Source organism: Plectropomus leopardus, chromosome 14 (genome assembly GCF_026936395.1).
Source record: "Plectropomus leopardus strain MGB_pleo_1.0 chromosome 14, ASM2693639v1, whole genome shotgun sequence".
NCBI classification, from domain to species: Eukaryota; Metazoa; Chordata; class Actinopteri; order Perciformes; family Serranidae; genus Plectropomus; species Plectropomus leopardus.
This window is the reverse complement of record NC_142189.1, coordinates 34456966-34471374: the sequence shown is the minus strand read 5'-3', so window position 1 is coordinate 34471374 and position 14409 is coordinate 34456966. Positions and strand designations below refer to the sequence as shown.

At 34.7% G+C, this 14409-nt stretch overlaps 1 protein-coding gene across 1 annotated transcript in view; it reads left to right on the top strand.

The window, feature by feature from the left end:
* bcl11ba (BCL11 transcription factor B a) overlaps nucleotides 1–14409 on the top strand; it is a 67847-nt gene that overhangs the window by 46768 nt on the left and 6670 nt on the right. The gene's annotated exons all lie outside the window — the stretch shown is intronic.

Here is a 14409-nt window from a genome sequence, read left to right as displayed (position 1 = left end):
ACTATCTAAGTGTACTATCCAAGAGGGAACCTTTATTAGCAGTCATTTTAAAAATACAAAACTAGAATTGAACATTTACTTTTGAGGTCTTCTTTCACAATATTACTGCAAATGTGATTTTTACAATTTTTTAAAGAAATTGCCAAGAGGGGACCTGAAGCCTTGAGCGACGTCTGCCTATCAAAGGGGGGACATCCATATACTGCAGTCAAACTGGTTTATCCTGGTTCTCTCACCTATAGAGTGCTTCTTTTTCACTAAAACTTCATTTGTATCTTTAAAAATGGGTATGTAAACTTTATTGCTTGCAATATATCAACATTTTTTGTGATAATAAATATTACAGAAATAATACTTGCCAAAGCAAAGTATATCTTTTAAAGAAGGCTCCCATAATCCTGTGAATTCAGTTTTATCTTACTATTTACTGTTAATAACTTTATTGTTGTCTTTGTTTTATATATGTATATATATATATATATATATATATATATATATATATATATATATATATATATATATATGTATATTTAGACCAGACCAATTGTAACTACCAATGTATCACCAAAAATTCAGAAAAATAAATCTATAAACGAGTAACATTATACATAAAATGATCAGCAATATAATTACTTATTTTAATAAATAATATATTTATTTTAATTAGTTAATCACTATAAAATGATTTAACACAAGTCTGTGACTAATCCTTAAAAGCTGTTTGCTTCCAAAAGAAAGAAATCAAACTGTGACATGACAGATGAGCTCAGGTCCAGAGAAGTCAGTGGTGTTTCTGGATTTTGTTGAATCTGGCTTTCACTTAGCATAGTAGAGTCTTAAATTGCATTTATAGATGCAGTGATGAACTGTGTTCACTGTCAGTGGTTTTCAGTGTCCCCAAGCTCATTTTGTGATATCATGTTGGTATTTAATGCAGTGCAGCTTTTATGGGTCAAAGGTCATGGCCATTCATTTTGGTTTTTAGCCTTGTCCCTTTTTATGCAGAGATTTCTCAAGGTTCTCAAATCTTTTCATGCTATTATGGCAGATAGTTAATGGATTTGAACAGCAAATATCTTGTTTTGTAATGTATTCCTTTGTGTTCACATAGTTTTTCAGTGATGGATGAAACACCTGTGTTTGTTAGTGTATTTTAGCATTATCTAATCTAGACCCCATTCAAAGATGTTTGTTTTTTTTTAATGACTACAGTCTGTAACACATACTACACACACTGGCATGCAGCATTGTCACAGTGCACAGAGAGTGTGCGTGAAGTGAAAGGCACATAATAAATGTTACGATAAGTTCACAATGACACTCAGCTTTACAGGACTTTACATTCCAGTATTGTAAACTGAAACTTTCTTTAGCACTTAAAGTTTAACTGGTATGTTAGTGTTTTGATGGGCATTGAAATGGTGTGATGAGCCACCAACAACTCATCTCAAAAACCATCACAACAGGATACACATCTATGAATGGGCCTTCATAAGTCAACTTCTGTTTGTACTCTTTGAACTTTGCACTCTAAAAAGAAAAAAAATGTCCATTAACTCCATTTCCTTTTGTAAGAAAACTAAAAAGGAGTTTTAAATTAAAATTATGTAACATCAAACTTTGACTTGACCTTTTAAAATTGTTCAATTTCAAAATACTTACCTGACCAGTTTTCACAAGTAGTGAATGTCAATCAAGTTTTCAATATACTTGTGTTCTCAGTCTGTACTTAAAGAAATGCAACTTGTTTGTTGGTGCACATTACAGAAGAAGGTCCACCCTTTGAGTAGGATATAATGACATGAGTCCACTGTTGGCTGGTACATAATGTCACAAGTTCCTTCTTAGATAGCACGGAGTGACATTCACACTCAACCATGTAAAGCACATACAAACATATTTAATAATACTTGTGAAAAAAAATCATCTGAATAATGTTACATTTCTTCTTCAAATATGATTTGTTAGTATGTTTGTGTAACAGAATATAAAGGCTCAACTTTAGTGGCTGGCTTAACCTTTTATGGCTTGATACTGCATTAATGGGAAATTATGCCCATTCTAAAATACATACATATTATTTCTATGATCTAAGGCAGTCTAAAATATTAGTAAACATGGGCAACCTGCCCCTATATCCAAAAACTGGAGTGCTTGTGATGTCATGTGATATAAAGTGTAGAGTTGTTCATTGACATGAAATTGTGAAAGATTTTCTAGATGACACTGAGAACAGCCAGAACAATGTTATAAGTATATGGGAACATTTTCTGTTACAGAACTGACAACACCAATATAATAAAGTTCATTTGGGTTTAAGGGATAACAAACATTCTGTTGGTCCCCAAAATTAGGCTCTCGATGAGCAGAAGGAGCAGCTCCAGACTTTATACTTCATGACATTACAAGTCTGAGACTTCTTTCTCTAGTGTCTAGATCAGAGATATCACATACTGGCTGATCCTTGGCCATGGAAAAAACATACTGGAATTCCTACTTTAGATGTTCACCTTTACAATGAAGGGTTTCCTGCGAAAGGACCAAAACGATATAAAGGTCAGCAACAGTATTTGCTGATTAATCATAAAATAGATTTATTATCAGACTTTTTACTGGAAATTCCCATTAAGAGTTATTACAAGCACAGGATCTCTTTTTACAATGTATGTGTTGCTTTCAATTTATATGCATAAGAATGCATTTTCTTTGTTGATCAACATTACAGAAAAAAAGGGCCACACATATAGAATAAAAGCGACGGTGGTCCCAAGTTGGCTGGTACATAATGACACAAGTTCCTTTTGATAGGACAGAGTGATATTCACACTCCACCATAGATTAATGAAAAGAAATAGAAAGGTGCATTTTGTAAAGAGAAAAATATCTAATACAAAAAATGTATCTATTCAGTAAAGCTTCATTGTTTAGTAAATTGGCACCAGAAATGTTGCCATTGTAGCTTTTTGAAATAAAGGCTATAATGTGAACACAATTATAACTTATAACTTATATTCACTGTGACGTGACAGATGAGCTCAGGTCCGTGGGAAGTTGGCAGTGTTTCTGGATTTTGCTGATATCTGGCTTTCACTTTGCATAGTTAAGTCTTTAATTTGCATTTATAGATACAGTGATAAACTGTGTCCACTGTCAGTGGTTTTAGTGTCCCCGAGCTCATTTTTGTGATATCCTTTCAGTCATGTTGGTATTTAATGCAGTGCAGCTTTATGGGTCAAAGGTCATGGCCGTTTTAGCCTTGTCTCTTTTATGTATTTCTCAAGGCTCCTTTTCATGCTATTATGATAGGTAATGGATTTGAACACCAAATATCTTGTTTTGTAATGTGTTCCATTGTGTTCAAAAATGAATAGTTTTTTAGTGATGGATGAAACACCTGTGTTTGTAAGTGTATTTTAGCATTATCTAATCTAGACCCCATTCAAAGATGTTTGTTTTTAATGACTACAGTCTATAACATATACTACACACACTGGCATGCAGCATTGTCACAGTGCACAAAGAGTGTGCATGAAGTGAAAGGCACATAATAAATAATATATAATACTATAAGTTCACAATGACACTCAGCTTTACAGGACTTTAAATTCCAGTATTGTGAACTAAAAACCTTTCTTTAGCACTTAAAGTTTAACTGGTATGTTAGTGTTTTGATGGCATTGAAATGGTGATGAGCCACCAACACCTCATCTCAAAACCATCACAGCAGGATACACATCTATGAATGGGCCTTCACTAGTTATCTTCTGTTGACCCCATTCAAAGAGGTTTGTGCAACCCAGAACTAAGTTTTTATTATTGTTATATCTATTTTTGGTTGTTTTTGATAACTATAGTTGGTAACACATAGAGTTGTAAATTAGTTGGCAAATACAGGGCTGGTATACAGCATTGTCACTAAGCGGCACAGAGAGTGTGCATGAAGGCATGTGAGATTGCTAAAATAAGCTTGGTTGCATTGACACTCAGCTTTACAGGTCTTTACATTCCAGTGTTGTCAACTGAAACAACTCTTAGCACTTCTAAAGTTTAACTAATGTTAATGTGTTTCTGATGGCCATTATGCTAAAATTCAGACAAACAGAGCCACTGAGAGCCAAGATGCCCTACTGCTTTAGAGGGCCACTAATAAATAATTACCTTTCAATTATTTCAGTGATATTACATACATGTGGTTATTATGTCACTTCCCAGCAGATGTTTCTTCACGTGAAAAACATGTTTAACTCCTTTTTTGAATAGCTTGTAGTCAATTGTGCAATTGACGCATAAAATGTGGAATTCTGCTTGTATTTCTACTCTTTTACAGTTTAACATTATCTTACCCAACATCCACTTGTTTAACACAGGAAAGAGGAAAAGCCATGTTTCAGTCAGATACAACATCTAGGATATGAGAAGTAAGCAACCCTGAAGCCCAATGTGTAATGTCCTCACGACTAAACGAATTCATCGCCAGCTAGAAGAAACCATCCCCCGTGACTGCAGGGAATCAAGGCCTGACAGATTTTCACAGGCTGACTTGCAGAGAATCAAACCCTCACCCACTGCAGGTCACTCACTTCTCAGTGGCAGCAGTCTCCACTGTTCAACACTCCAAAGTTAGGATCTGAGAATCATATGGGTGCTGGTCACCCACCTCTTCAGTGTAGAAGAAATTACATATTTTTGTCCACTTCATCAACTGAAGGCCAAGTAAATATAAAATATATCTATAAAACTGTGTGAATGTAATAAAGACAGATTGCTTTCAAAGAATGCACAAAGCCATTGAATCAAATGTACATAGATCATACAGAGATGAATAACATTTTTTTCACACATATGAATACTCAGCCTCTTTTAGGATGCATCTTACTCCATAAATGTGGTAATTTTTACGTGTCGGTATCATCTTTCTGAAGCTGGCAATACTGTATTATAGGCATCATTAATAATTTGTTAACTGACTGTTAATTATACTTTTGTCAATACTCCTTGATAACCAATGAAGAAATGATAACTAATTAACTTTTACCCATTATAAGTAATGTTATAGATTGTTATTTTATTAGTCAAATACCAAGACTTATACAGTCTTGTATAAATACATAAACTAAGTATTAATGGTTTCCAACTAATTTGTAAACCTTTGTAAAAACAAAAAAAGTAAATTATACAATATAAATATCTCTTGATAGATATAGACCAAATATTTATAACACTTTGTTAACTATTAATAGTTGGTTTGAAACTGTTTATAAACATTGTTTGATGGTTTCTATAGTTAAAACTGCTAATGGTAATAAACTGTTAAACTGTTAACAAATACCATGTAGCAGATCTTGAAATACTATTTGGAAGACCATTATAAAGTTGCAGTTGCTATTTAAATCTTTTGAGTCACTTAATAAATAATGTCTTTCTAAGCACTTTGTAAGGTATACATACATGTTTTGCCCTTCATTAAATTTTTAATAGGTTACAAAAGTTGCAAAACAACAATAACTCCACTACATTTATCTTTGGCTCAAAGTTGCATGTCAACATTGACTTTCTGTTCATATATGTGTTTAAAATGATAATCACACAATCAGGACACATATATGTACTCTTTATGTAGCTCACCTATAAAACATTTAAAAGGGCCAAATTAGTTTTACTCCATACAATCAATGACCATTGACAACATTTTAACTATCTAAATAATGTTTGTAGATGCTTTACAGAGTATCTAATTCTGTAGTATTTTTTTTACCTCTTTAGTTAAAACAGAACCTTTTATTATAATTAGAATAATGAAATGTAAACTTGAGGCAATAACCTGTGCAACATCAAAATGGTATGTCATGAAATAACAGATGTAATCATTAGGTAACTGAATATGTTCAACTACATAAATATCCATAATAGTACAAGTTTTGAAAAAAACAACCAGTATTTAAAATGGGAATTAAAGTGGAGAATTGTATGCCTCATCTGCATAATTTCAGGGTGTTCTTCCCAATAATCCAGGGATGTTGTACTAACCAAGATAAGCAGTGTGTGCTACTTGTTAAACCCAGGATGGGGAATAAGCCACGTTTCAGTCAGTCTAAATCAGATACAGCATCTTGGATATGAGAAGTTAGCAACACCTTTAGCTCAATGTGTCATGTGCTAACGACCATCGTCAGCTAGAAGAAACCATCCCCCGCACTGCAGGGAATCAAGGCCTGACAGATTTTCACAGACTCACTTGCACAGAGTCAAACCCCTCACTCACTGCAGGTCACTCACTTCTCAGTGGCAGCAGTCTCCACTGTTCAACATTCAAAGTTAGGATCTGAGAATCATATGGGTGCTGGTCACTCCACCTCTTCAGTGTAGAGGAAATTACATATTTTTGTCAGCTTCATCAACTGAAGGCTCATAAATCTAACAATATATCTATAACACCATGTGATTGCTTACTTAATAATGCAGAGCACCACTGAATCAAATGTTTAACATCTTAGAGAGATGAACAACATTTTTCACAAACAAATGAATATTTAACCTCCTTTAGGGATGCATTTCGCTCCATAAATGTGCTGGTAATTTTACATGTCAGTGTCATCTTTCCTAAGCTGGCTGTTAACAGACTGTTAATTTCACTTTTGTCAATACTACTTGATAACTAATAAATAAATTGCAACTACTGATGGTACGCTGATACACTGATACACTACTGATGGTATATTGTTAAACTGTTAAAAAATACCATGTAGTGGATCTTGACATATTATTTGGGAGGCCATTTTAAAGTTGCATTTGCTGTTTTAAATCTTACAGTCACTTAAAAAATGCTTTTGTTTCTCAGCGCTTGTGTTAAGCATGCATACACGCTTGCCTCCCCATTAAATGTTTTATAGGTTAGAAAACTATTTATTTTCATATATAAGTTCAAACTGATTTATGACCAAACCTTTTAAATTTATATCACTGCAGCTCAAATGAAAAGGGTTCAGGAGGTGAAAAATGGACTACATAAATTCAACATTACAGATCAATAACAAAACCTATGTTACAAAAACTACAATAATCCACCATGTTTTTCTTTTGGCTCAATGTTGCATTCCTGACATTTTATTTCTGTTTCCTGAATATGTTTAACATGATGATCAGACGATCACTCTTACTCTTTAGTTTTGTTTTACTCCTATAGTTGAAACCAAACCTTTTATTATGATTAGAACAATTAAATGTTAACTTGGCACAAATAAACTATGTAACAATCATGAAATTCATGTAATTATAGGTGATTAAATATGTTCAAATATTTAACTATCCAGTAAAAAAAGTACTACTTTTGTATCAGTATTCAAGCTAGTGGAATTTGAGGAGAATTATATGCCCAATCTGTAAACTTTTAGGATGTTCTTCCCAATAATCCAGAGATGTTGTACTAGCTAAATAAGCACTGTGTGCCACTTGCTTAACCCAGGACAGGGGACAGACCCATGTCTCAGGCAGTCAGAGTTGGATGTAACATTCTAGCTAATATAAATTAGCATCTCTGAAGCTTAATGTGGAATGGCCTATTGACCATCACAACAACAAAGAAACCAACCCCCACACTGCAGAGAATCAAGGCCTGGCACAGAGCTGCACACGCTGACCCCTCACCCTCTCCAAGTCACTCATTTCTCAGAGGCAACCTTAAAGGCACATGGGTGCTGGACACTCCACTCAGTCAATGTGGAGGATTGTTTAATGCTTACATCATAAACTAAAACCCTTTAAGGAATTTGAAATTCTTCTTACATAAACCAAAACTGTGTTGAATAATAATAAGTCCCTCTGGACACTGCAGCATGCACACAGAGAGATGGCAAATCATTTAATCCAATACAAAATGAGTAGTCAGCCTCTGTTAAAGACACAATCCATAAATGTGCTGGTAATTTTGCATGCCAGTACACCCATTTAAAAACTCTCAGTTCCCTCTCCTACAACAGAAGACTTTAAAGGTCGTGACACAGCAGACAATCCAATCCAAATCTCTCAGCTGTTATTTTTTTTTATTTTACTTGAAAGTGAATCCTATTTTGATCATAGTTCTGCAGTTTTTGTATTGTTGGCTGTTTTATATTTCTTTAGTTGTTTTAGTAGTTGTAGTTGTTTTGGTTTTCTTGAGACCTAGTAATGTGTATATACAATTTTGTCTGTCTAATGCAGATTTAAGATTAATTTAAAACATTGGAGAAAATATAAAAACAAAACAAAACAAAACAAAACAAGAAGTGTCATTTTGTACAGGCCAAGAGGGGATTAAAAGTGTGGACTGACTCTTCCTTTTTAGAATTTAAAGTTAAAGTACAGCCAAAAGTACAGCCAAAACCTATAGAATTTGAAATAGTTCATCTCAGCAGTTGAACAGAGGGTTTCAGAGGTTAATCATTCCTCTAACTGACTTATCCCTGTAACTGAGACAAACTGATTGCTCACAAAACCTCCCATATTATAAATACCATTAAAGATTGCTCTAGTCATTTATATCATGATGGTTGTCAATGTTTTCAACACAAGGTAAAAAAGGAGCACACTCTTAAACAGCAACTCAAAAAACTTATTCAGGTGCACGATTCAAAAAGCAATGTACCTAAAAAACTAAAATGATATTTCTATCTCCAATTTCCTAAAAAATAAATAATTTTATTATTACATTTTGTAAGATTATTTTCTTGAACAATAATGCATCTAACTTTTTTTCCTATTCTTTGTCATTTATCCATGTTGAAATGGGAATGTCACTCATACTATATATCTAAGATGGAACTTGTGTCATTATATACCAGCCAACAGTGGACTCATGTCACTTTATACAACACAAGCGTGGAACTCTTTTCTGTAATGTGGAGCTACAAATAAAATGGATTCTATAGATGGGCACACATACATTGGATTTCAACCATAACAATAAATGCCAAATTCAGCTGATTCCCTGTGAATTCTGGGAGACCCTGCAATTTTGTCAAATCACTGCAACTATACAGAATTCTTAACTATTTAAACCGGTTAAAATCTGATTTTCACTGTATGTCTGCCCACAACTAATCCACTCCAAGTTCCTCAGTTGCCCTCTAAGTATTTCTGAGTGGCTCTGATGTTTTACAAAGAAGACTTTGGACCAGCAAAGCTATTTTTAAATTATTTGCTTCATTTTATGCAAATATTGGCTCTGAAAAGGCATCATTCAATGATGATGAAACTTTATTCCTTTTTTTTTAAAAAAAAAATAACATTTTTTTTTTATTTTTCTTTTTCCCAATAGAAAAAAAAACTTTAAATCCTCAAAAAATAAACCTAAAACTTGCATGGCATTTTTTTTGCTTTGTAAAACTGTTAAATGGAAGTTTTGAGTACGTCCATACATATTCTCAAGTGATGCTAGCCACGCAAGATGTATGCAGATGTGCCTCGTGCTGTCTGGCTGTCTACTGACATATAATAACAATGCCGCTGGCTCTGTCCGGCTATGTTCTCATCACACATCATCCTGCCATGATCCAGATTGATGCAGGTATGCCAAAAGCACTGACAGAGGGAATGTATTTGAAAAGTTAACAATGAGAATGGACTGGGGTAGCTCCTTTTAAACACAGTGTCAAGCTATAAACATGGTAAAGACATCCACAACGGCTGAGCCTTTATATTCAGTTACAAAAATACATACTTACAGATCCTTTTAGAAGCAAAAAAAAATTACATGATTTAGTTTAGATATATTTACAAGTAACTTGTGTCATTATGTACCAGCCAACTGTGGACCCTGTTGCTTTATACTACACAAGTGTGGACCCTTTGCCTGTAGAGTAGATCAGCAAATAAAATGCATTCCTGTGATTATAGAGAAAAAACATATGTACATTGTAAGATTGACAGAAATCTAGTGCTTCTAGTGCATCTAAAACTCAAAGGGAGTTTTTGGAGGATTGAGCTAATCTCAAGGTTAAGTTAAATTCTGATAATAAACTAATTTAAGCAATTCATTAAAATTAGTAAAGATCTTGCTGGTATTTTCTCTCCACATTTTCTTCCTACCCTTATTATTATTATTATTATTATTGTTGTTATTGTTATTTCTCCTTTCTTTAGATTTAAAATATTTCTTGCCTCTGGGGAAGCCGTGATTGTAAAACAGTGTCAAGTTAGATGGTTAAGCCATCCACTAAAAACTGAGCCTTTATAGTTTGTTATAAAATATTAGTTATAATTATAATAATCACAGTCATTGTAATCATAGTTGAGGAACAATTTTTGAATTATTTAGGTGAGATTCTTGTTGTGTAAGTCTTATCTATCTCATTTTATTTATTCTTTACATGGTGGAGTGTGAACGTCACTCCATGCTATCCAAGAGGGAACTAATTGTCATTATGTACCAGCCAACAGTGGACTCATGTTGCATTATCCTATGTTTGGACATGTTTTCTATAATGTGCACCCACAAACAAATTACATTTCTATGCTGCATACAGACTGAGAGTGTATATTGAAGTATATTGAAAAACTGATTGACATTCAGTGCTCGTGAAAACTGGTCAGGCTCAGTATCGCATTAGGGACTGAACAACTTTAAAGGTCTAGTCAAGGTCTGATGTTACATCATTTTTGCTATAATTAAACCTAAAAAGAAAAAATCTTACTGCTGATCATTTTATGTAAAGGTTTATTCTGCTTGGATTATAGTTTTCTTGCTTTTTTTAAGGCTCTAAAATACTGATTTCTCTCCTGCCTTCTGGGTAGCCCTTTATTTTAATACAGTATAGAGCTTAAAACTTATGAAATCACCTAAAGCCAAGCCTTGAATTTTAATGCAAAGACTAATAACAAATCACTTTTCAGGAGACTGGTGTCTTTATTAACCCTATCATGCTATTTGTATCATATTTGATACATTACATTCTGTGGCCTTCATGTCACCCACATTAACATTACTAAAGCCTGTTTAACGGCCCATCTGCAGTCTGAAAGGCTGCTGGGGAGAGGAGTGTTAAAAGCGACGTGTGTGAATGGGTCGTTCAAATACCAGCTCCAACCAGGAGGGAGAGCTCTGAATATGGATATAAACACTCACACACACTTTGGTCCCCTCTTGGCAAAATCTGAAAAATTTCACCAGAGGCCATAACACATGATTTTATGATGATTTAGAGCGTGTCCAAGTGGGGACTTAAAAAATGTCCCCTGTTAGTTTTGCCGTTCCCTGTTGGTGACTGTGTAACGATGAGTATGTTCCCTGTTATATATATGCGCGAGTGCACCCACACTGACACACAGACTCCATAAAACATGGGTCTCTGCATCTTACCAAATCAAGTGATGAGCAGCTCTCTCTCTCTCTCTCTCTCTCTCTCTCTCTCTCTCTCTGTTTTTTCATATGGAAATAGGAAATAATGGGGTGATTAAATAGAGTCGTATATTAAAGTACAGCTGACATTAGAATTAGCATAATGTGCTTTCGCCTCGGGCTGCATACTTTATTTGCCATCTGCGTTGGACTCCCTTCCCCCGGGAGGGCGCATACACACATACACACACGCACACAGACCTTGACACACACTACCCCCCAAACCAAAACCACAACCCGCTCCTTCCGTCGCGGCCGGAGAGAAATGGCTTTTCAATGCAGAAACACACACTGTGTCAGTGTTCCTCTCACACTCACACACCCCCCTGTGCTCTTAATTGTTGGGCCCCGATGACTTCTGTCAGCAGACAAGAAGTTCAGCTGAAAGGCGAGGATGGAGGGACGCTGCTCTCTCTCTCCCTCCATTTTTTACTCATGGATCAATGGGTCGAGTGAACATAGAGACGGAGCAAAGAGGAGGGGGCTGTTTTTTTTTTTTTTTGAAGTGTTCAGGGTCTCAAGATTCAGCAGTAAAACAGCTTGTTTGTGTGTTGTGTTGTGAGTGTGTGTGAAAGCATAGAGAGAAAGGTGAATACAAAAGCTGAGGCATAGGGAGCTGTTATTTTCATTGTGTGTGTGTGTGTGTGTGTGTGTGTGTGTGTGAGTGTGTTGTCCACTATAATTAAGTCAAAAGGCTCAAAAGGACTGTGGAGGTGAACAGCTGTTCCGCCTCTTGCCTGTCCTCCTTAACACACTCACACAAACTCACACACATGCTCTCTCTCACACACACACACACACACACACATGGAAGGAGAGAGCATGCGAGGGGAGAGAAAGAGAGAGAGAGAAATTATTGAATTACAGAGTGTTGAATTATCAAGGAAACATTTTGGATTTTTTTTCTTCAGATTTTTAGATAGATTAGATGTCACTGATTGGTGATTATTTTTTGATAGGCAATTTATTGGGATTTTCTCATGTATTTAAACGAATTTATTTTGTAGTAAACGTTGGTGGGAGTTTTACAATTCAAACATGTGGGATTTAAATTTACTACATACATATTTAATAAATATACATTTTATTAATTTGGTCATTTGTATTTTGCATTATATGTGAATTTAATATCAGTGTATTTTTTTTTTAGCACTTATGGAAAGAAACATGGAAACTTAGATGTGTGCATAGACCAAATTACATTTTCTTCCTATAGTCGTGCACTCTGACATAAACACATCAACAAATGTAACAATGAAAACAATATTTGTATGAAGCATACATTTCTGTATTTATGTGCATGTGTGTGTGTGTGTGTGCGTGTGCTGCAACTAGAAATAACCACAACCATGTAAACACATGCACACGCAAAGCACTGAAACAATTAGCATATGTTTCCCCTAGTATCTGAAATTAGTGTACTAGGTCAAGACAACACGCTTTCATTTAATAAATACGAGAGCAAGAACAAGAGCACAATTACCATTATCTGTGTGTGTGTGTGTGTGTGTAATTCCTGTAGGAATGCTCCTCAGCCTTTTGAATAGTCCCTTTTGAATAGTAACAATCTGTGTGTAATACATAAAAGCAATTGCATTTATTAGTGGTTTAAGTACTAAACAGAGCGATATTAGGAGGATATTAGGTTAGTCTTTCTCTGTGATTCCACCTCATTTATTACAAATGATTGAAAATAACTTGCCATTCTGAACTCTGTGTGTGTTGATGTCTGTCCTCTGCTGCCCAGGAAAGAGTTAAACATGTTTCACTTTTAAAGACTACTAAAGGGATTATTATGATTTCTGGCAAAAATATATTTTTTGCAGTCTGTGACTTGTTTATTTGAACTAGCTCATAATGTAAATACAATTGTCTTTTTGATGTTGGTAATAAAAAAAAATAAAAAAAATTCTTGATACATTATTTAGCTCATTTATGTTCTTGCTCTTGCCTGATTTTTAAAAAATGTCACTCTCAGAAGAGCTGAAATCTTTATTTGCTGGTGTGTGTTTAGTCTTCCTTAAATAATGTTTTAAGTTGTATATCCAACATCTTCACCACTATGTGTTTGGCATCTCTAGCTCGGCAAATGTTACAGACTTTTTGCTTGGAGGGGTTCCCAGCTTTTTAAAATCATTCACACTCACACACATCCCTGCCATCATGTGTATTGTATGTGTAAGCCCAGATGCACACAAACTCACACTGTCACACACTGTAATAATTCAGCAGTTTTTAGAGGGAGATTCACTCTGTACTAAGCAAGAGATTAAGCACCTCTTCAAATGTGGATCCAGTGTGACTGTGAAAATGCGCTTGTCAAAAGTATGATAAGTACATAGCATTTATATGACAACATGATGAGCCAAGGCCTTTCCAGCTCCGAGGTATATTAGGTAGAATATCCAACTGTAAAGAATGCACACTTATCTCAGTGCCTTTCTAACCAAGTTTAACCCTTTGACACCTGAGCAAATTTGGTTGATTCTTTCAAAAACATGGGAGGAAGGCAACTTAAATAGAAATGGCCCAAAAATGGGCAAGAAATTAGTAAGAGGTTACAAGAAAATGACCTAAAAATAAGTAAAAAGAAAAAGAAAAAGAAAAAAAAGACCTTAAAGTGCTAATATATATGTTAACATAGTTTTCTGGACATTTTTAATAATATCCTGTAATCCCTCCAGCTAAATTTAAGTCCTTCCTTGTTTTTTTTTTTCCTTTTCTTTTTGCAATGTGCAGGACATTTCTTGTTAGGTTGCTCACTACCTTTTCTCCCGTGTTTTTAAGAGAAAAAAACTAATTTTCTCACATTTTACAGGTTTAAATGCTCATCAAAGACGTCCGAACGCAGCACAGGAAAACTGGTGTTAATCCAGGTGTTAAAATAATAAACTGAAATTTAAAAAGCAGTGTTGCTGCATGAAGTCCACTTTACTTTTACCTAATAATCTTTAAAAAATTAGTTAATGTTTGATTTTTAACTTGAAAATGCTTTTCATTTCAGATGTGCTTGTTCATTGCTGTTTTAAGACAGTAGT